This window comes from Scyliorhinus torazame, chromosome 5 (assembly GCF_047496885.1).
Source record: "Scyliorhinus torazame isolate Kashiwa2021f chromosome 5, sScyTor2.1, whole genome shotgun sequence".
NCBI classification, from domain to species: Eukaryota; Metazoa; Chordata; class Chondrichthyes; order Carcharhiniformes; family Scyliorhinidae; genus Scyliorhinus; species Scyliorhinus torazame.
The window spans coordinates 97,901,736-97,924,184 of NC_092711.1; the positions used below are offsets into that span (position 1 = coordinate 97,901,736).

A 22,449-nucleotide genomic window follows, 5' to 3' on the forward strand; every position below is an offset into this window, starting at 1 on the left:
ATTTTACGTGTAGCCTTTGCCTTTCCCTGTACAGTCCCTCCTCCGGTGCCTCCGCATATTGCCTGTCCACCCTCAGAAGTTCTTGCAGCAACCGCTCCCGTTCCCTACTCTCCTGCTTTCCTTTATGTGCCCTTATTGATATCAGCTCCCCTCTAACCACTGCCTTCAGCGCCTCCCAGACCACTCCCACCTGGACCTCCCCATTATCATTGAGTTCCAAGTACTTTTCAATGCACCCCCTCACCCTTAGGAACACCCCCTCATCCGCCATTAGTCCCATGTCCATTCTCCAGGGTGGACGCCCTTCTGTTTCCTCCCCTATCTCCAAGTCCACCCAATGTGGAGTGTGATCCGAAATGGCTATAGCCGTATTCTCCGTTCCCCTCACCTTCGGGATCAACGCCCTTCCCAAAACAAAAAAGTCTATTCACGAATAAACTTTGTGGACATAGGAGAAAAACGAAAACTCCTTACTCCTAGGTCTGCTAAATCTCCACGGGTCTACCCATCCCATCTGCTCCATAAAATCTTTAAGCACCTTGGCTGCTGCCGGCCTCCTTTCAGTCCTGGACCTCGACCTGTCCAGCCCTGGTTCCAGCACCGTATTAAAATCTCCCCCCATTACCAACTTTCCCACCTCTAGGTCCGGGATCCGTCCTAGCATGCGCCTCATAAAATTGGCATCATCCCAGTTCGGGGCATATACGTTTACCAAGACCACCGTCTCCCCCTGTAATTTGCCACTCACCATCACGTATCTGCCCCCACTATCCGCCACTATGGTCTTCGCCTCAAACATTACCCGCTTCCCCACTAGTATAGCCACCCCCCTGTTTTTCGCATCTAGCCCCGAATGAAACACCTGCCCCACCCATCCTTTGCGTAGTCTAACCTGGTCTATCAGTTTCAAGTGCGTCTCCTGTAACATAACCACGTCTGCCTTAAGTTTCTTAAGGTGTGCGAGTACCCGTGCCCTCTTTATCGGCCCGTTCAGCCCTCTCACATTCCACGTGATCAACCGGGTTGGGGGGCTTTTACCCCCCCTTGTCGATTAGCCATCCCCTTTTTCCAGCTCCTCACCCGGTTCCCACGCAGATGTGTCCCCCCCAGGCGGTGCCCCCCCGCCCACCCCACCCCATACCAGCTCCCCCCTCTCCCCAGCAGCAGCAACCCAATAACTCCCCCCTCCCACCCTCCCCGCTAGATCCCCCACTAGCGTAGTTACACCCCCCATGTTGCTCCCAGAAGTCAGCAAACTCTGGCCGACCTCGGCTTCCCCCCGTGACCTCGGCTCGCACCGTGCGACGCCCCCTCCTTCCTGCTTCCCTATTCCCGCCATGATTATCATAGCGCGGGAACAAAGCCCGCGCTTCCCCCTTGGCCCCGCCCCCAATGGCCAACGCCCCATCTCCTCCACCTCCCTTCCTCCCCCCACCACCACCTGTGGAAGAGAGAAAAGTTACCGCATCGCAGGATTAATAACATAAAATTCCTCTTTCCCCCCTTTTTCCCCCCCTCTTCGCCCCCCCATACTCGCCCCACCACTTTGTTTCAAACGTTCTTTTTTAATAACCCGCTTATTCCAATTTTTCTTCCACAATAAAAGTCCACGCCTCATCCGCCGTCTCAAAGTAGTGGTGCCTCCCTTGATATGTGACCCACAGTCTTGCCGGTTGCAGCATTCCAAATTTTATCTTCTTTTTGTGAAGCACCGCCTTGGCCCGATTAAAGCTCGCCCTCCTTCTCGCCACCTCCGCACTCCAGTCTTGGTATACGCGGATCACCGCGTTCTCCCACTTACTGCTCCGAGTTTTCTTTGCCCATCTAAGGACCATCTCTCTGTCCTTAAAACGGAGGAATCTCACCACTATGGCTCTAGGAATTTCTCCTGCTCTCGGTCCTCGTGCCATCACTCGGTATGCTCCCTCCACCTCCAGCGGACCCGCCGGGGACTCAGTGCCCATCAACGAATGCAGCATCGTGCTCACATATGCCCCGATGTCCGGTCCTTCTGCACCTTCAGGAAGACCAAGAATCCTTAAGTTATTCCTCTTCGCGTTGTTCTCCAGCACCTCCAGTCTTTCCACACATCGTTTATGGTGTGCCTCATGCATCTCTGTCTTCACCACCAGGCCCTGTATATCGTCCTCGTTCTCGGCAGCCTTTGCCTTCACGACCCGAAGCTCCCGCTCCTGGGTCTTTTGCTCATCCTTTAGCCCTTCGATCGCCTGTAATATCGGGGCCAACAGCTCCTTCTTCATTTCCTTTTTAAGTTCTTCCACACAGCATTTCAAGAACTCTTGTTGTTCAGGGCCCCATGTTAAACTGCCACCTTCCAACGCCATCTTGGTTTTTGCTTGCCTTCCTTGCCGCTGCTCTAAAGGATCCACCGCAATCCGGCCACTTTCCCCTCCTTTTTCCATCCGTATCCAGGGGGGATTCCCTTCTGGTTTACCGCACAGTGTTTTTAGCCGTTAAAATTGCCGTTGGGGCTCCTATTAAGAGCCCAAAAGTCCGTTCCACCGGGAGCTGCCGAAACGTGTGACTTAGCTGGTCATCGCCGCACCCGGAAGCCGACTGGGATGATTTCTGATGTTAAAGGTGTTATATAAATAGAAGTTGTTGTTGTTGACTGTAACCCTGACCTCCTGTTTTACAATATCGCATTGGTTTCACAACAAACTCTATCTCTGATGTTTTGCCCCCTGCGGGTTTGCAGCCTCTATAAAGACGGCGGCCATTAACTCAGGCCTGTCACCGGGAGCAGGCCGCAGCTGTCCCCCCGCTCGATGCAAACCCGGGCCCGGAAACTTCTTATTGGGGTTTGGAACCTCCCGGCCGAGTCCAGCATCGGCACTGCGCATGCTCCAGCTCACAATGGGTGATGTTTAAAAGATTCATCTACTTGCAGACTGAGTGTGTCCAGAAGCACAGTGCGGTTTCTGTGCTGACAGATCTACAGTGAACATGATCTTCTCCACACACCAGTTACAAGGGAAGAGAACAATTGGGATTTGATCTAAAGTGTCAGTGCTGAGAAAGTGAAATGTTCTAATTACTGAGTGAAAGTAAACCTTTCATTGTGAATCACAATTTACTGGTCCAATTGGAAAAGGCACCAAAACGTTTTGATCTCTGAAGATAAACTTCAGCCTTGAAGTTATGTTTCGGAGCTCACAAGCTGTGGGAACCTTTGTGAATGTATCCTCTTCCCTTTTGTGAACAAGCAGAGAAGTTAACCCTTTCCCCTGACAGCACGGCAACAATTTGAAATAAAGACTTTGGCTTTTAAAGATTCGGCTTCATCCCATTTGCTGGGGTCATATTTCCGGCCGTGAGAATCTTCGCGGGTGGGTTGGAAATTTGCCGGAATATTTGTTTTTATAATCCTAATTTTTATTGTCACAAGTAGTCTTACATTAACACTGCAATGAAGTTCCTGTGAAAAGTCCCTGGTCAGCACATTCCGGAGCCTGTTCAGGTACAGAGAGGGAGAATTCAGAATTGTCATGTGAGAGTACCTTTAAGAACTGGGTGTTTATCAAATAGCTGTAGTGGATCTACCTTTAACAACTGGTTGTTTATCAAATAGCTGCAGTGACGACAGACAGCCCAGCTCCATCCACACTCTGATATCACTGCAGCTATTTGATAAACACCCATTTCTTAAAGGTACACACACTACAGCTATTTGATGTGGCGACTAGGGGCTTTTCACAGTAACTTCATTGCAGTGTTAATGTATGCCTACTTGTGACAATAAAGATTATTATATTATAAAGGGACAATTTAGCGTGATCAATCCACCTAACCTGCACATCTTTGGACGGTGGAAGAAAACTGGAGCACCCGGAGGAAACCCACACAACTTCTGGAGTTAGTTGTGAACTTGTGGGTGGTCAGTAGGTTGGCAAACTTAATGATTCCCTCTCCGCACTGAGAGCAGATGAACAGCCTCTCCACAGTGTGAAGTCGCTGGTGTCTCAGCAGTGTGGATGCCTGAATGAACCTTTTCCCACACTCTGAGCAGGTGAATAGCCTCTCCCCTGTGTGAACTCTCTGGTGTCTCTGCAGGGTGGATGACTGCGTGAATCCCTCTCCACACTCTGAACAGGTGAATGGTTTCTCTCCACTGTGCGTACGCTGGTGTACAGTGAGATGCGAGAATCGTCTAAAGCCTGTCCCACAATGTGAGCACCTGAATGGTCTGTCCTCGGTGTGAATAAGTTGATGGTACATAAGTTCCTGGGAAGTTTAAAAACACTTCCCACTATCTGGACATTTGAAAGGTTTGTCATCAGTGTGAACCTGCTGGTGTGTCATCAGGTTGGCTGAAAAAATGAAACCCTTCCCACACACGGATCAGGTGAATGGTCTCTCCCCAGTGTGACTGCGCCGATGTGTCAGCAGGTCGGATGACTGAGTGAATCCCTTTCCACACACAGAGCAGGTGAATGGTCTCTCCCCAGTGTGAACTCGCTGGTGTGTCAACAGGTTGGATGACTGAGTGAATCCCTTTCCACAATTGGAGCAGGTGAATGGACTCTCTCCGGGAGTGTGAGTGCGCTGGTGTGTCAGCAGTGTGGATGATTTCGTAAATCCTTTCCATTAGCACTCTTTCCCCTTGACTTCTGTGGCCATTAGCACCCGGTTTCCCTGGGTTTCTGTGCCTTTGACTCATCTTTCATTCTTACTCCACAGTATAAATATTTCCCACTATCTCTGTCTGTTCACTTTGACAAAGAGTTATCGGACTTGAAACATTAGCTATTTTCTCTCCCTATAGATGATGCCAGACCTGCTGAGATTTTCCAGCATTTTCTCTTTTGCACGTTAACAGCACGTTAGGTAATTCTGAATTCTCCCTCTGTGTACCCGAACAGGCGCCGGAATGTGGTGACTAGGGGATTTTCACAGTAACTTAATTGCAGTGTTCATGTAAGCCTACTTGTGACAATAAAGATTAATTTTAAAAAATGTTGCAAATCTTCCAATAGGCCTGTAGTTTGATTTGTCGGACCAACGAGTCCTGACTCAGGGATAACCAGAGATAAAAGTAGAAAATGCCAGAAATACTAAGCACATTTGGGAGCATCTTTCAATTGAGCAACCGAGTTAAGTACGACGGTCTGTGTACTGATGCAGTGTAGGTCTGATGGAAAGTCATAGTCCTGAATTCTGAACTACGTTGGGTTCTGCACAGACACAATGTTTCTCATGCCACAGACACTACCAGATCTGGTGAAATTCCAGAGTTTTCTGTTCTCATTTCAGGTTAACAACACTTTTTTTTCTCTAGCTGTGGATGTTTGATCGTATAGAACTTATCAGAAGAGTTTCCTGGTCAGTAGAAAGGACAAAGACAGTATATATTCCCATCAGCTACTTTGTAAAATTATTATTTTCTCTATTTTTCAAGATTGACAATTGCTGGTCTGATAAAATTGCTGACTTATGGAAATTTCTGAACTGCTTAAAATCAAACAAAGGCTAACAGCTCACGCCTCCTGGAATGTAACACCGTTGGCATCGTATAAATGTTCCAGCCAAGTCAACATAACGGTTCAACAAACCAGATGCCTGCCTCAGCCAGCTATGACAGTCAGATGTTTGTGACTGCTATTCACCAATCTGGGGTTTATGGTCCGATCACTACCTTCTCCAAAGCACAATAGCTTCAATCAGGGGCCTTATTCGCCGAATCATTCAATGAGAAACAACCTGTCACATGACCGAGGATTGAGCTGTCTGAATTCCTTTAATTATACAGCTTTTGGATCTTTTGTCAGTCTTAATACTAACAATAATCTTTATTAGAGTCACAGGTAGGCTTACATTCACACTGCAATGAAGTTACTGTGAAAAGCCCCGAGTCACCACACTACGTTGCCTGTTCGGGTACACTGAGCGAGAATTAAAAATGTCCAATTCACCAACAATTTGAACTTCAACAAGAAGCAAGAATCCAGGCAGCCACTTGTTTCTGTCTACTATTTTCCATCGTACGTGTAGCAGCAGAATGAGCCCATGCCCAAGTTTGTAATAGCCTGCCCCTCATCTACACTGAACTACTGGAACATTCGAACTTGCAGATTCAAGATTAATTTAACTCTATGTATCTTCTCCCATCATGGAAGTCTTCACTTCTGGAAAGGCGGCTCAGTCAGCCAACTACCCTCTGAAGAAATATGACATCAAATTTTTAATCTGGACTGAGAACCTACGTAAAAGCATGTTTTTATTGTGATCTTGCTCTTTTTTCCCTTTATCTCTCTTTTATTGTATGAGAGCAAAAGGGACAGATATTGCGAAACCCCTTTCCTGTATTTTGTGTGTCTGAAATAAAATAACCATTTTATTTTATTTTATCTTGTTTTTGCTGTGTGAGTTAGAGTCATAGTCATAGAGTTTTACAGCACGGAAAGAGGCCCTTCGGCCCATCATTTCTGCAGCAGCCATCAAGCACCTATCTATTCTAATCCCATTTTCCAAGTCATCATCTAAATGATTCTTAAATGTTGTGAATGTTCCCACCCCTACCAACCTTTCAGGCAGCATGTTCCAGATTCTCACCACCCTCGGCATGAAAATCTTTTCCTCAAATACCCTCTAAACCGCCTGCCGATTTCCTTAAATCTGTATCCCCTCAACTCAGTGGAAAAACGTATTTCTCTCTATCGTATCTATGTCCTTCATACTTTTGTACATCTCAACAGGTCCCACCTCAGCCTTCTCTGCTCTACGTTATTCATAGAGGATTGGATCACTCCAAAATTAAGTGTTAGGGAAAATATACCACTACTTATAAAGAGGGGAATCAAAAATCAAATTCGTCATTCAGTTTACAGACGGGTAGTGAGAGGATAAATCAAGACCATTTAAACGAATTACCCTCCTGCCTGTAACAAGGGTCTGAGATCCCAATGTGAGTTGGAAACTCATGGGTAAAATCGCACCATGAGAAGATCGTTCACCATCTTAATTGCTACATTTTACTGACAAGATGGGGTTTAAATGTTCTGTGTATGGGAAGAAAAAACATTGTTCGCAACACCTACATACACTCCAGTGAGTTCAGATCTGTCAGTGTTTATTCTGTTGTTAATTACACGAGAGCAGAACTATGGCGACTGCACTTGCATTGTCATGGTAATCGACTTAATAATTTCATATCTTGACCCCCTAGCTCCAAGGAAACATTATTTTTGATTCTACCAAATTGTCCCACAATTAATTGCAGGTGTACCCAGCATTCAATGGTCAGTAGAATGTGCTCCATCCTCAATGCAGGAGCGTCCCGCGCAGGCGCTACATTGTGTTACTGGAACATGCGCAATGCGGTTTCTAACGGGAGCATGCGCAGTACGCTCTGTTCCTCGTGCTGTTGGAAGGTGCTGAAATATGTCGAGTGCGGGAGAGTAAATGGAGCCGGTGAGTGGGGAGGAAGAGAGGCGGCAGACTGGGAGGCGAGGCTTCATAAACGTCCAGAAGAGGCCTGAAACCGGAAATAAGAAGCATCCGATGCCGTGGATGCAGTAATGAGGCGGTGGTAACTGCGGCCTGGGGCCTCCCCATGGAGACGGGACCGAGTTAGCGGCCGCCATTTTAAAGGGGGCAGTATGTAACACGGCGCATGCGCGGTCATACCTGTGTCAGAATCCTGGACCAATGCCCAACATTTGTCAGGGCACCAGACAAGAAGCCCAAATACTCTTACAATTTGTAAAACTGCGAGGAAAGGATACTTTACCCCAGGAGTGATGACTGCCCAGTTAGTATCTGTCGTGTTGGGTGTTCCGATGCATAAATGATCCAACACGGCTGTAGATGGTACAACTCTGTTTTATTGTCTTAAACAACGACAACTACTAACTGCTGGTTTGGGTATGTGCTTCACCAGCTAACCTGTGGACCCAGCCCTATCACTATCTTAGTGAGGCACTCAGAACATGGTCTATGTCTGAGTGGCACGCTGTGAGCTCTGTGCTCTGAGCTATCTCCTGGTAGAATGAGCGGGAACTGTGGTGTCCCCTGTTTTATAGTGCGTGTGCTCTCACTGGTGATTGGCTGCGATGTTATGTGTGTGCTGGTTGGTCCAACTACCTGTCCATCAGTGTGTGTGTGATTGCACCATGATATGCTGATGTGGATATCATGACATTCCCCCCTTTCACAAGGATATGTGCCTACATGCTAATAAATAGAAATGTGTACTGAGTGCATCTGAGTATGTGTGTGCAATATTTACAACATGTACATGAGGCTAAACTGTATACAGAGGAAGGTGTCAGGTGCAACAAAGCAACGAGGTTGTACCAATAACAGAACAAATGCAATCAGCAAACGACGAGAGAAAACCTCTTGAACAATGAACGACAAGAACAGAAACTCATTAACAGTACTGTAAAACAATTCAGTGAGTCCAATGTGCTAACAGGCTCATAAGTCAAGTCTCTCAGGTGGGCGACAAATTCGGTTTGACAGCCTCAAGGGTGGGTCAGGATCCACCGGCTGAGGAATGGGCCTGGCCATGGGCGATAGAGGAATAGGCATAGTGGCAGGAAGCTCCACAAAGTCGACATCAGGGACAACAGGAGGGCGTGGCACCGGTGCATGATCTCGTAGCGAGCGCGGAACCAGATGAAGGGCCCACCGATTATGGCGGCGAATGGAGCCATCAGGCATGCGAACCAGGAAGGAGCGGGGAGCCACGTGGCGGAGAAACTCAGCGGTTGCCGACCAGCCACCCTCCGGCAGGTGTATGCGTACGTTGTCTCCAGGCGCCAGGGCAGGAAGATCAGTCGCCCGAGCGGCATGTGCCACCTTCTGCTGAGCACGCTGTTGTTGCATTCTTCGCAATACTGGAGCATTGTCGAGGTCAGGAACATGAATGGACGGCACAGTGATCCTGAGGGTGCAACCCATTAACAGCTGGACTGGCGAGAGGCCCGTGGACAGTGTGGCTGAGCGATAGGCCAGCAGGGCTAAACAGAAGTCAGATCCGGCATCAGCAGCCTTGCAGAGGAGCCGCTTCACAATGTGGACGCCCTTTTCCGCCTTGCCATTCGACTGAGGATGCAAGGGACTGGACGTCACGTGTGTGAAGTTGTATGAAGTGGCAAAGGAAGACCATTCTTGGCTCGCAAAGCAAGGCCCGTTGTTAGACATGACGGTGAGGGGAATTCCATGGCGAGCAAAGGTTTCCTTGCATTCCCGGATGACAGCTGATGACGTCATGTCGTGCAGGCTTATGACCTCCGGATAACTTGAGAAGTAGTCAATCAGAATAATGTAGTCGCTGCCGAGCGCATGAAAGAGGTCCATGCCCACCTTCGCCCAGGGAGACGTGACCAACTCATGGGGCTGAAGTGTCTCAGGGGGTTGCGCCGGCTGAAACCTTTGGCGTGTGGGGCAGTTGAGCACCATGTTGGCGATGTCGTCGCTGATACCCGGCCAGTACACAGCCTTTCGGGCCCTCCGCCTGCACTTTTCAACTCCGAGATGGCCTTCGTGCAGTTGTTCGAGGACAAGCCGGTGCATGCTGTGTGGGATCATGATCGGGTCCAACTTCAAGAGGACACCATCAATAACGGCCAAGTCGTCCCGGACATTGTAAAATTCTGGGCACTGCCCCTTGAGCCACCCTTCCGTCATGTGGCGAATTACACGCTGTAGAAGGGGGTCAGCCACAGTCTCACGGCGAATGTGGGCCAGACGTGCGTCAGTGGCCGGCAGATTGGCCGATGTGAAGGCTACTTGTGCGTCGACCTGACAAACGAACCCCTCCGAGTCGGGTGGTGTGTTAACCGCCCTGGACAGAGCATCTGCGATGATGAGATCCTTCCCAGGGGTGCAGACAAGTTGGAAGTCATACCCCCAGAGCTTGAGCAGAATGCGCTGGAGGTGAGGGGTCATATTGAGGTCCCTCTGAATGATGCCGACCAGGGGGCGATGGTCGGTCTCCACAGTGAAATGTGGAAGACCATATACATAATCGTGAAATTTGTTGATGCCAGTCAACAGGCCTAGGCACTCCTTCTCAATCTGCGCATAGCGCTGTTCTGTGGGGGTCATGGCCCGCGACGCATAGGCGACCGGGGCCCATGGTGTAGTGTCCCGTTGCAGGAGTACCGCCCCAATGCCAGACTGGCTGGCGTCAGTTGAGATCTTTGTTTCCAGTCTGATATCGAAAAACGCCAGTACCGGGGGCGGTGGTGAGCTTGACCTTGAGCTCCTCCCATTCATTCTGGTATGCGGGCAGCCACTGGAATTCTGTTGTCTTTTTGACCAGGTGGCGAAGAGCAGTCGTGTGCGAAGCAAGGTTAGGAATGAACTTCCCCAGGAAGTTGACCATCCCGGGAAAGCGCAGCACTGCCTTCTTGTCTGACGGCTGCTGCATGGCTGCGATGGCTGCCACTTTGTAGGCATCCGGCCGCACACCCGACCGGGAGATGTGGTCCCCCAAAAACTTTAGCTCAGTCTGGCCAAAAGAGCACTTGGCTCGGTTGAGGCGCAGGCCCTGATCTCGTATCCGTGCAAAGACACACTGGAGACGACTAATGTGCTCCTGTGGTGTGGTGGACCAGATGATAACGTTGTCTACGTAGACGCGTACCCCTTCGATGCCCTCCATCATCTGTTCCATAATGCGATGGAACACCTCGGAGGCCGAGATGATGCCGTAACGGCATCCTATTGTAGCAGTATCTGCCAAATGGAGTGTTGAAAGTGCACAGCTTCCTGCTGGACTGGTCCAATTGAATCTGCCAAAAACCCTTTGAGACATCAAGCTTGGTGAATATTTTTGCCCGAGCCATTTCACTCGTGATTTCTTCTCGTTTGGGTATGGGGTAGTGTTCCCTCCTAATGTTGTTATTCAAATCTTTTGGTTCGATACAGATCCGGAGCTCGCCGGAGGGCTTCTTGACGCACACCATGGAGCTGACCCATGGCGTTGGCTCCGTGACCCGGGAAAGCACTCTTTGGTCCTGCAGGCCCTACAGCTGCTGCTTGAGGTGGTCCTTGAGTGGTGCTGGGCCCCTATGAAGTGTGTGAATGACCGGGGTGGCGTGCGGTTTGAGCCGTATTCTGTACGTGTAGGGCAGTGTGCCCATGCCCTCGAAAACCTCATGGTTGTGCACGAGGAGTGGGTGGAGCTGCGCCCTAAAGTCTGCATCCGGGAAATCGGACGTGCCTTCTGGAGACAGAGTGTGTACCCGCTGAACAAGGTGCAGGATCTTGCACACCTGTGTGCCTAACGGAGAGTCCTTCGGGGATCCAACAATTTCAAACGATAATGTGGCTTTGTGGGAGTTGTGTGTAACCTCGAGCTGGCAGGACTCCGTGGCCGGGATGACGTTTCCATTGCAGTCAACCAGCTGACAGTGGGATGGCAGAATCGGTGGTTTGACCTTCAGGGTCTGGAAGGCTGACCACGCGAGGAGATTGGTGGAGGCACCAGTGTCCAGGTGAAATGTGATGTGTGATCGGTTGACTGTTAGGGTGGCACACCACTCATCGCCCGGATCAATGCTGTGCACTGGCAGCGGCTGGTGGTTCCGACTTGGGGACATCCGGTTCTTGTGGATTACGACAATGTGGCAGGGCTCTCTGTCTTCGGTATCGCTGGTCGGCATACTATCAGGATATGACTCAGTGTAGGGGGGCTGAGTCATCCGCACGTCCCTGCAAGGCTGGCGGAATTGTTGGGAGTTGGCAGGTTGAGGTGCTCGACAGCAGGCAGCGTAGTGGCCCATCCTGCCACAGCGGAGGCATTGTCGCGCTTTGGCCAGACATTGCCGCTTTAAGTGGGTGGAGCCACAGTTGCCGCACGTTGTGATGTCATGGCGTTCATTGCGCCACTGCGCATGCACGGTGCCGTCCTGCGTAGAGAGCACCTGCACATCACGTCCCTCTGCGTCACGTCCCCTCTTTTGGCACGTACACGCGCGGGAGGCCTCGGAAAGCGCGCAAAATGGCTGCCCTCGTCCGGTCTCGATCAACTGGACCTGCTCCACCTCGTAGGACCTGTGCCGGGCCGTTTCGGCCGCCTGGATTTGGGAGTACCGGCTGGTCGCGTTCTTATGGAGGACGCAGGTCTCGATGGCAGTCGCTAGGGTGAGGCGCTTTATTTTAAGGAGCTGCTGGCGTAGGGTGTCCGAGCTGACCCCAAAAACTATCTGATCCCGTATCATGGAGTCGGAGGTGGCCTCATAGCTGCAGGACTGCGCGAGGATACGGAGGTGTGTCAAGTAAGATTGGAAAGGCTGCTGCTGGAAGAGGTACCTCTCGAAGCTCTCATTGACTTCCACGCTGAAGTGTTCCTCGAACCTCAGAAGCACCGTCTTATATTTTGTCTTGTCCTCGCCTTCTGCGAATGCCAGGGAGTTGTACATGTGGATGGTGTGTTGCCCCGCCATGGAGAGGAGGAGGGCGATCTTCCTGGTGTCCGATGCATTCTCCCTGTCTGTGGCTTCTAGGAAGAGCTGGAAGCGCTGTTTAAACAGCTTCCAGTTGACGCCAAGATTTCCAGCGATTCAGAGCGGCTGCAGCGGGCTGTTGTTTTCCATGGAGCAGGATGGCGGATTTCTGAAAGGGTGCAGGTAGGTCTCACAGTCGCGGGTTAGCTTCCACTACTGGTATCATGTCGTGTTGGGTGTTCCGATGCACAAATGATCCAACATGGCTGTAGATGGTACAACTCTGTTTTATTGTCTTAAACAATGACAACTACTAACTGCTGGTTTGGGTATGTGCTTCACCAGCTAACCTGTGGACCCAGCCCTATCAATATCTTAGTGAGGCACTCAGCACATGGTCTATGTCTGAGTGGCACGCTGTGAGCTCTGTGCTATCTCCTGGTAGAATAAGCGGGAACTGTGGTGTTCCCTGTTTTATAGTGCGTGTGCTCTCACTGGTGATTGGCTGCGATGTTATGTGCGTGCTGGTTGGTCCAACTACCTGTCCATCAGTGTGTGTGATTGCACCATGATATGCTGATGTGGATATCATGACAGTATCTTTTATGTTATAACAAACTTTAATTTAAACACAGAACTAACCACACTTAACATGAAAGAAAATAGCTTTCCAATTATCAGTTAAACAGTTCTTACAGACGGCACATTGGCACAGTGGTTAGCACTGCTGCCTTACGGCGCTGAGGACCCGGGTTTGATCCCGGCCCCTGTCCGTGTGAAGTTTGTACATTCTGCATGGGTCTCACCCCCACAACCCACAGATGTGCAGGGTAGGTGAATTGGCCGCACTAAATTGCCCCTTAAAAAATGACGGTCTTCCGAGATTCCGGTTTGTGTTTCAGTGTCTCCCCATCTTTATTCCGCGGTCCTTCTTTAAACTGGTCAATAAGGTGATCACAGGCTTTGTATGGGCGGGTAAGACCCTGCGAGTAAAAAAGGGGATGCTGGAGCGGGGGTGGGCTGGCGCTGCCGAACTTTAGTAATTATTATTGGACGACGAATATAGTCATGATTAGGAAGTGGGTGGTGGGGAGAGGGTCGGTGTCGGAGCGAGTGGAAAAAAATAATTGGGTACTCCAAATTTAAATAAAAGTTCTTAAACAGAAGGAAAAACCTAAACTTAAGCCTTACATCTTCACTAACTCTAAGTAAGCAACACCAATACCAAATACTTCTGTCTTGTCAGAAGCTCCTGCTCATCTTTACAGCATCTGGCAAAACTGCTGTTCAACTTAAAATTCCGAGCAGACTGCAACCGTTCTGAAACTGCATAACTACAGACACACCTGGCTCCTCCCATTAATTGCATTATCTGTATCTGACTATGTTCCATGACCTTGTCTAGCATGGACAAAAAACACCCCCCAATAAATTATCGGCACTCCAGGGAATCTCTAGAAATGATAACAATGTTACATTAGGCATCTCTATGAAAACACGTAAATGGTTAGAATGAATAATTACTTCACATCTTCTTAATTGCAGCTTTAGCAGACACACAGTCTGGACCTTAACCAAGGTCATTTAATAATATTACTGCAACAAGTAAAAACCCAGGCTTTTAAAAACCTTACTGCACCAGATATAAAATACAATATATATACCAATTTCTTACATTGATCACACATGTAAGCAGGAGGAGAGAATGTTATGAATTTCTATCCTGGACTGACCATGATGGATTTTGGAAACATCTTTTATCGGGATTGGAAGGGGAGGATTTATACACAGCAAACTCAAACTAGGTGAAATGTTTGTTTCTTCTCAATTTCTCTCCTGGACTGACAATGATGGATTTTGTTAAAATTATTTTACATATTTTTAGATGCAGCATATTGACAGATGGGAAACTCAAACCAAACATCACTCAGTTGAGTCGTCACTCATTCATCAGGACCTGAATATCTTCAGCCTTTGATTGTAGAAGCTATAATTAACTGGGGAAAACCAACATTAGTGGTGTAAGAATGGACCTGACCCTGGTAAATTGGAGTCAAAGGGTGGCAGGGGAAACTGTAACTGAGCAATGGGCTGCCGATAAAGAAGAGTTCAATCAGAGTAAAGGAATATCTGACGAAGGGAAGGAGATAGAGATACAGATAAGAAGAAAAGTGTGCTTATTAGTATCAGCAATGGCGAACAATCAGAGAGTGGGATAGATGATGGTAAACATTCAAAACGTGCATGGGAGAGCGGGGATTTGATAGAGGTATAGAAAATATTAAGAGGGATTGATAAAGGTAAGTCAAATGTTCCCCCATGTGGGGCAATCTAGAACGAGAGGTCACAGATATAGGTTGAGAGGCAGTAAATTTAAAACTGAGCTGAGGAGGAAATACTTCTCGCAGTGGGTGGTGAATTTGCAGTGCGGTGGAGTCTGAGTCATTAAATGGTTTCAATTTTAATTTATGGGATCTTAACCTGTCGAACTACGCCAAGTTTGGGGGAAGCTTAGTTGATGAATCAAGTCCTGGCGCAATACGACAAGTTGTAAGATTTGTAATATTTGTAGACTATGTCAAGTTGTTCGATTCCTTGTATTATTCGACTGTGTATAGTTGAAGGAATTTATATAATCTCTGCTATTCGGTTATCAGTAGCACTTTGCGAATACTGGAACTCAGCAGAAATTTGCAGTATAAACTTTTCAGGTGCCAAAAGGAATTGTTTTATTTGTAGTCGCTTGATTACAATTTGAAAGTCATTTAAAAGGCAATTCGTAGACAATTCAAAGCTTTCAGAGAATTACAGACATTATCTTTCTTTGCTAGGCAGATAGCTCGAAAGTAACTTTTAAAAGGTCAAAGTCTGGCAATGAAACATGAAGAGAGAGAGAAAGCTAATCTTCAGCTAAACTCAAACTCAAAGTCAAAAGTGGACTAACATCACTGACACAGACTGTTAGACTGACAGAACCCCCAAAGACAAAACTAAAATGGCGGGCGGAAACTTTTCAGTTATACACTTTCATATCTGTCTTAAGTCATCTAATTACACCCCAATATAATCCTAATTGGTTTGGGTTAGACTCAAACACATTTGATTTGATGGCAAGCCGTCCATCTTCAATGTGCAACATCAGCTTTTTAATTGTTTCATGTCTACATGTTATGGAATGTGATATTTTGCTAATCTTTTAGCTGGCTTGGCTAATGTAACAATTGAGACTTCATATCGAGAATATATATATGATTCAATGCTCTTACAAACTGCATTGGACTCTTGCCACCTAGTTGCCATGGAACTCAGTCCTTGGCCTTGACAATTAGCACAAGCAGTGTCGATTTGTCTTGCAACTGTGCTGCTATAATCTTATAATGGAATTTTATGCTGTTTCATGTATCATATTGAAGTCCTGAATTTATGTGTGCTGAAATTCTCATTTTTAAAAATGAGTACTAAAACAGCTATCTTTTACCTATACTAGTTGTATTTGAAATACCTGGCTTCTACAGGGAGATAGGTACATTTCTGATTTTTAAAAAATGGTTAAAAGGATATGGAGAACAGAAAGGGAGCTGGATTTGAAGCCAAGAAGAGATCAGCCATGATCTTATTGAATGGAGGAGCAGGCTCGAATGGCTGAATTGCCTACTACTGCTCCTTATACCTATGTGCCCATGTAGATGTCCCGAACCCTGGCACCGGGAAGGCAACACAGCCAAAGGGACTCTCGATCCTCCTTGTAAAACATGAGCTTGAGTTGTAGAATTTCTTAAAGGATCCTGAAAGAATTATCCAACTTTATTTGGATTTCAGCCCAGGGATGAGGGAGAGTATGTGGGACGGGGATTTACAGATTTGGGGGAATAAGAGATGAAAAATGTTTCAGAGAAACTAGAATTGTCTGTTCAGAATTTCTATTCTGCATTTAAAGTAATGATTTTGTAAACTCATTTTACAGGGGGTTAGACTTGCGGATGGTTCACTTGAATCAAACATTACATCAAGATCTGACAGTCACTCGAGTCATCAGGACCTGAATATTATCCACCTTTGAATGTGGAATGAGAGTTTGTCTGTTCGGTCTGTGGATAAAGATTTAAAACATCAGTGTGTCTGGAACAATTTTGAGACACACACATTCTCGAGTGAAAGTGTTCCAGTGAACTAACTATAGAAAGAGTTTTAACCAGTTACACATTCTGAAAGAACCATTCACAGTGGGGAGAAACTGTACACGTGTTCTGTGTGTGGACGAGGCTGCAATTGATCATCCAACCTGGAGAGACACAAGAACACCGTCACCAAGGAGAAACCATGGAAATGTGGCGATTGTGGGAAGGGATTCATTTCTCCATCCCTGCTGGAAATTCATCGGCGAATTCACACCGGAGAGAGGCCATTCACCTGCTCTGAATGTGGGAAGGGGGTTACTCAATTATCAAACCTTCTGATACACCAGCGCATTCACACTGGCGAGAGGCCTTTCACCTGCTCCGTGTGCGGGAAGGGCTTCATCAGTTCATCCAACCTTGGGACCCACCAACGGGTTCACACTGGGGAGAGACCATTCACCTGCTCTATTTGTGGGAAAGGATTCTCTCAGTCACCAGTTCTGCTGACACACCAACTTGTTCACAGTGATCAGAGACTGTTTAAATGTTCTGACTGTGAAAAGAGCTTTAAAAGCTCAACAAATCTGTTGAAACACCAACACATTCATACAGGGGAGAGACCATTTATCTGCTCCGTGTGTGGGAAAGGATTCAGTCAGGCATCTAACCTTCTCAGGCACCAGCGGGTTCACACTGTGAAGACACCTTTCATCTGCTCTGTGTGTGGGAAGGCATTCACTTTTTCATCCAACCTGCATAGACACCAACAGTTTCACTTATGACTACAGGGGTTGGATTGTTGCTGCTGCTGTTTATGTCGTCCAGAACTGAACCATGTTCATTCTGATAGTTGGGTTGGTTTTTAGTTACCAGTGGAGGTGGGAACAGGCGCTGGTGTGATGTGAAAATTACTTTCCTGGTCAGTGACACAGGATCTGCAGCCTCTGAGACCGTTTGTAATTTTCAAAAGGCTGGAAGAGAGGAGGGAACGAGAAACCTGCTCATTCCAATAAATAGCAATTTAAGCTCATCGATGAACTTCTTATGGAGCCTGTCTGGAACAAAATGGGATTGTCAATCTGTTTTTTGCATGAAGTTAGACAGTGTGGTGCATGTTAGTGCACTGCTGTCAGTCACTGTGGGTCAAAACATGGTTTGTTTTCATGTGATTTTCTGTGAGATTTGAGGGATAAACTAGCACAGATCTGAGTGCTGCACCTAGATTTGATGTCTATGGTCGCATAGTGCGCTCTTTATTCACCTGGCCCTTTCATGAGCTGCCTGCTTCCCCCGGCAAAACAGCAGTCCCCAAAATGGCTGCTGCCTGCATTTGGTGTTGGAGGTGAGCTCAGCTTTTGCTGAATCATTGACAATTTACATTTAACCTGGTGTCACGAGAATGATGCCGTTCAGTTGCAGGGTTCAAACCTGGAATCCATCCAGTATCAGGTTCCCTGACACCACTCTTGGACTCTTGGAGCTGATTTATGTTGACGTTAGTGACCCCTATAATGGGGCTGGAGTTTAATATTCTAGATATTAATATTAAATGTGAAGTAAATCAGTTTGGTGTCAAACTCACACTGTGTCGAGTATTTGTTTCCTCCAAGGTAAAAAGAGACTAATTGAAATCCCGTTCTCAACTGTTCCACTTCTGGGTCATATCTCCTTTGTCAAAGAAAGATTTGTATTTTTGTCGAGCCTTTCATGAACTCAAGATGTCCTGGCATTTTACAGCCAATTTAATTCCCTTGAAGTGCAGTTAATGTTGTACTGTAGGAAATACAGCAGCTAATTTGTGCACAGCAAGATCTCATAGACTGCAACACGCTCAGACCCAGTGTGTTAGCTTCGTTAAAAAGGCATTGGAGTATAAGAGTCCACTACAGTTAAACATGGCAGTGCTGAGGCCTCAGCTGGAGTACTGTGCACAGGTTTTGTCTCCTTACCCAGGGAAGGACATACTTTCTGAGGGGTTGTTAAGGATCGGTTCACTGGACTGGTTCCTGGAGTGAGGGGATTGTCCCATGAGGAGAAATTGAGTTGACTTGGCCATTATTGAGTGGAGATGGTTAGGTTCTGTCTAGTAGGAGATGGTCATTGCCTGGCACTTAAACCAAGTTTTTGATCATCGTTAATATTATCATTTCAGTTCAGCATCTAATTCTGAGTGGACTTTAGGAGTCCTTGTATGTTCACCTTAAGACATAGGAGCAGAATTAGGCCACTTGGCCCATCGAGTCCGCTCCGCCATTCAATCGTGGCTGATATTTTTCTCATCCCCATTCTCCTGCCTTCTCTCCATAACCCCTGATCCCCTTATTAATCAAGAACCTATCTATCTCTGTCTTAAAGACACTCAGTGATTTGGCCTCCACAGTCTTCTGCGGCAAAGCGTTCCGCAGATTCACCACCCTCTGGCTGAAAAATTCCTCCTCATCTCTGTTTTAAAGGATCGTTCCTTTAATCTGAGATGGTGTCCTCTGGTTCTAGTTTTTCCTACAATGGAAACATCCTCTCCACTTCCACTCTATCCAGGCCTCGCAGTATCTTGTACGATTCCATAAGATCCCCACTCATCCTTCTAAACTCCAACGAGTACAGACCCAGAGTCTTCAAACGTTCCTCATACGACAAGTTCTTCAGTCCAGGGATCATTCTTGTGAACCTCTGGACCCTTTCCAAGGCTAGCACATCTTCCTTAGATATGGGGCCCAAAACTGCTCACAATACTCCAAATGGGGTCTGACCACAGCCTCAGAAGTACATCCCAGATCACAGTGCCATATAGGTTTTTCTAACTGGCGTCAATAGTCTACCATTAGTAAATTGATCTTTTAAATAATGCTGCTGCCTTATAAAATTGAATGTTGTTAGTCTGAGCATTCGCACACTATAACCATTTTGTATTTAACATACATTAATTCATATTGCATTATGGGCTTGAAAACAACACTTTTTTGTAGCACATGTTCTTGCAAAAGGAATTAGTTATAGTGTGGGATCACCAAAATACAACTAACATCAATGGGTGGACAATGCAATAGTTAGAATTGGAATGCCAGTTCTCAATTCTGGATTTGAGACAAGAATATATTTTTATAACTCAGTGTAGGATATATCTGAAGCTCAAGAATATTAAACGCAACGTAATGTACATTTATAAAACAACTAGTGATGCCACTGATGAGTTTGACTTTGAGAACTTCTGCAGGCAGATATGTTTTATCTTTTGAAGTGGATTTAACATAAGGAACCATTCAAGAAATTGACATTTCTATCATCGCATTTAGTCTGGATAGAGCTTAGGTATTCAAAGTGTTATACACAGAATTATTAAAAAAGATCTATGTACAGTAAGACCTGATGAGAACAAAAATGCGCTGATATGTATTTTAACTAAGGTTATATCAAGTGCAGTATGTTGAATAAAGTCATTACATCTGGATGTTGCATGTTAGTTCACAAATCCCGATATCCACTCCTCCAAGTTTGAGGACTCTGGGTCTGTACTCTTTGGAGTTTAGAAGGAAGAGCGGGGATCTTATTGAGACTTACAGGATACTGCGAGGCCAAGATAGAGTGGACATGGAGAGGATGTTACCACAAGTAGGGAAAACTAGAACCAGAGGGCACAATCTCAGACTAAAGGGACAATCCTTTAAAACACAGATGAGGAGATATTTCTTCAGAGGGTGGTGAATCTGTGGAACTCTTTGCCGCAGAAGGCTGTGGAGGCCAAATCACTGAGTGTCTTTAAGACAGATATAGATAGGTTCTTGATTAATAAAGGGTCCGAGATTATGGGGCAAAAGTAGGAGAATGGGGATGAGAAACATGTCACCCATGATTGAATGGCAGCAGACTCGATGGGCCGAATGGCCTAATTCTGCTTCTATGTCTTATGGTCTATTCGTTACAAATTACAGTTAAACCTGGGCACATAGTCCTTTCCAGACATGTCTGAATGTAATCAGTTATCCAACAGTTCAGCAACAATCGAGAGAGATATTTCACAGAACAAGTAACATCCAGTGATTCACTGTATATAAGCACTAATGGACCAGAGTCTGAGAAATCGGTGAGTTTACTTTCAGAGTAATTCCTTCAATATCTGAGAAGCTAATAGCTTTGAACAGCCCATCTACCAAATAGCTCGAGCCTACTTGTGATTATAAATACTCAAGAGCTCACACAGCCGCAATCTCGAGTTACAGAACAGATTCTGCTCCTGTCAATGGAGAGCTGCAGGACTGGACTGTGATCTGTTTACTGCTCATCTTCGGTTCAGCGCAGTCTCTGACTAATTTGCATTTAATAGGGTTTGCAGACATAATGCTTTATCCACACATGATGTGATGTGATGGGGTCCCTGCTCAGTCTAACTGACATTAGAGATCAACCCCAAATGTCAGAATAAACATGATTCAGTCCAGGATGTGATTAACAGCAGCAATTCCTGCAAAATCATTTGTGAACTCGCTGGTGTCTCCAGGTGGGACCAGTGAATGAATCCATTTCGACACCCACAGCAAGTGAACAGTTTCCCCGCCGTGTGAATTTGTCGGTGTATCAGCAGATTGAATGACTGAGTTAAAGATAGTTTTTTGAAGAATAAAGGGATTAAGGGTTATGGTGTTCGGGCCGGAAAGTGGAGCTGAGTCCACAAAAGATCAGCCATGATCTCATTGAATGGTGGAGCAGGCTCGAGGGGCCAGATGGCCTACTCCTGCTCCTAGTTCTTATGTTCTTATGAATCCCTTGCCACACTTGGAGCAGGTGAACGGCCTCTCCCCAGTGTGAGCGCGCTGGTGTGCAGTGAGATGAGATGATCGTCTGAACCCAGTCCTGCAGTGAGAGCACCTGAACGGTCTCTCATCACTGTGAACACGTCGATGGTATTGCAGATCTACAGAACCTTTGAAGCATTTCCCAGTCTGGACATTTAATAGGTCTCTCGTCAGTGTGAATTCGTTGGTGTGTCAGTAGGTGGGGTGATGTCCTGAACCTCTCCCCACACTGTGAGCAGCTGAATGGTGCGTACCCGGTGTGAATGCGCTGGTGCTCCCTCAGTGGGTTTTAAAGCTCTTCTCACAGTCGGAGCATTTAAACTCTCTCTTGACGGTGTGAACTTGCTGGTGTGTCAGCAGGTGGGATGATAGAGTGAATCTGTTCCACACAGGAATCAGGTGAACGGCCTCTCCCAGTGTGGCTGCATCAATGTGTTTCCAGCTCAGACGGGGATCTGAATCCCTTTCCACAGTCCCACATTTTCCCTGGTATTAACAGGGTTTTTTGCTGCCATGTGTAAAGGTCAATGATATCCGGGTCCTGATGAACAGGGCAACTCTGGCAGATTTTCATGTGATGTTTGGTTTGACTTTCCCCGAGTGTAAATCCTTCTAAAACCCAGTAAAACTATTTGTACAAACAAGGGACATTTAAAGAGAGCCCACCAAAACACAAAAGCAGGTTGTGAAATTGAGCTGAATGAATCTGGTCATTTGTGGGGCCAGTACTGGGAAAAAGTGACCATGAAAACTGCTGGATTGTTATAAAAACCCACTGGTCACTAATTACCTCCAGGGAAGGGAACCTGCCACCCGGTCTGTGCCTGCACAAGAGTCTGGCTTCTATGGGAGACAGAAATCTTATTGGAGGGATTCAAACATTGAGTTCGGGAAAGATGGGTATGGATTTTGGAGTTAAGACAGAATCTGGAGCGGAGCGGTTGTTTGCAAGGACAGTGGGGTGAAAAGTTGTTTTCATTGAGGAGAGGTGATGATGGCAGATTTGAAGGAAAGAGGTTCAGTCCCTGAAGAGAGAGAACTGTGAACAAAGTCAGTGAACTTGGGGAGTTTGGATTGTCAGTACTTTAATGGGAATAGGGCCATTGGAACAGGAATGGGTCT

At 46.8% G+C, this 22,449-nt stretch overlaps 1 protein-coding gene across 2 annotated transcripts in view; it reads left to right on the forward strand.

Moving 5' to 3' along the window:
• LOC140421519 (uncharacterized) overlaps positions 1-22,449 on the forward strand; it is a 331,613-nt gene that overhangs the window by 24,642 nt on the left and 284,522 nt on the right. The window lies entirely within an intron of this gene.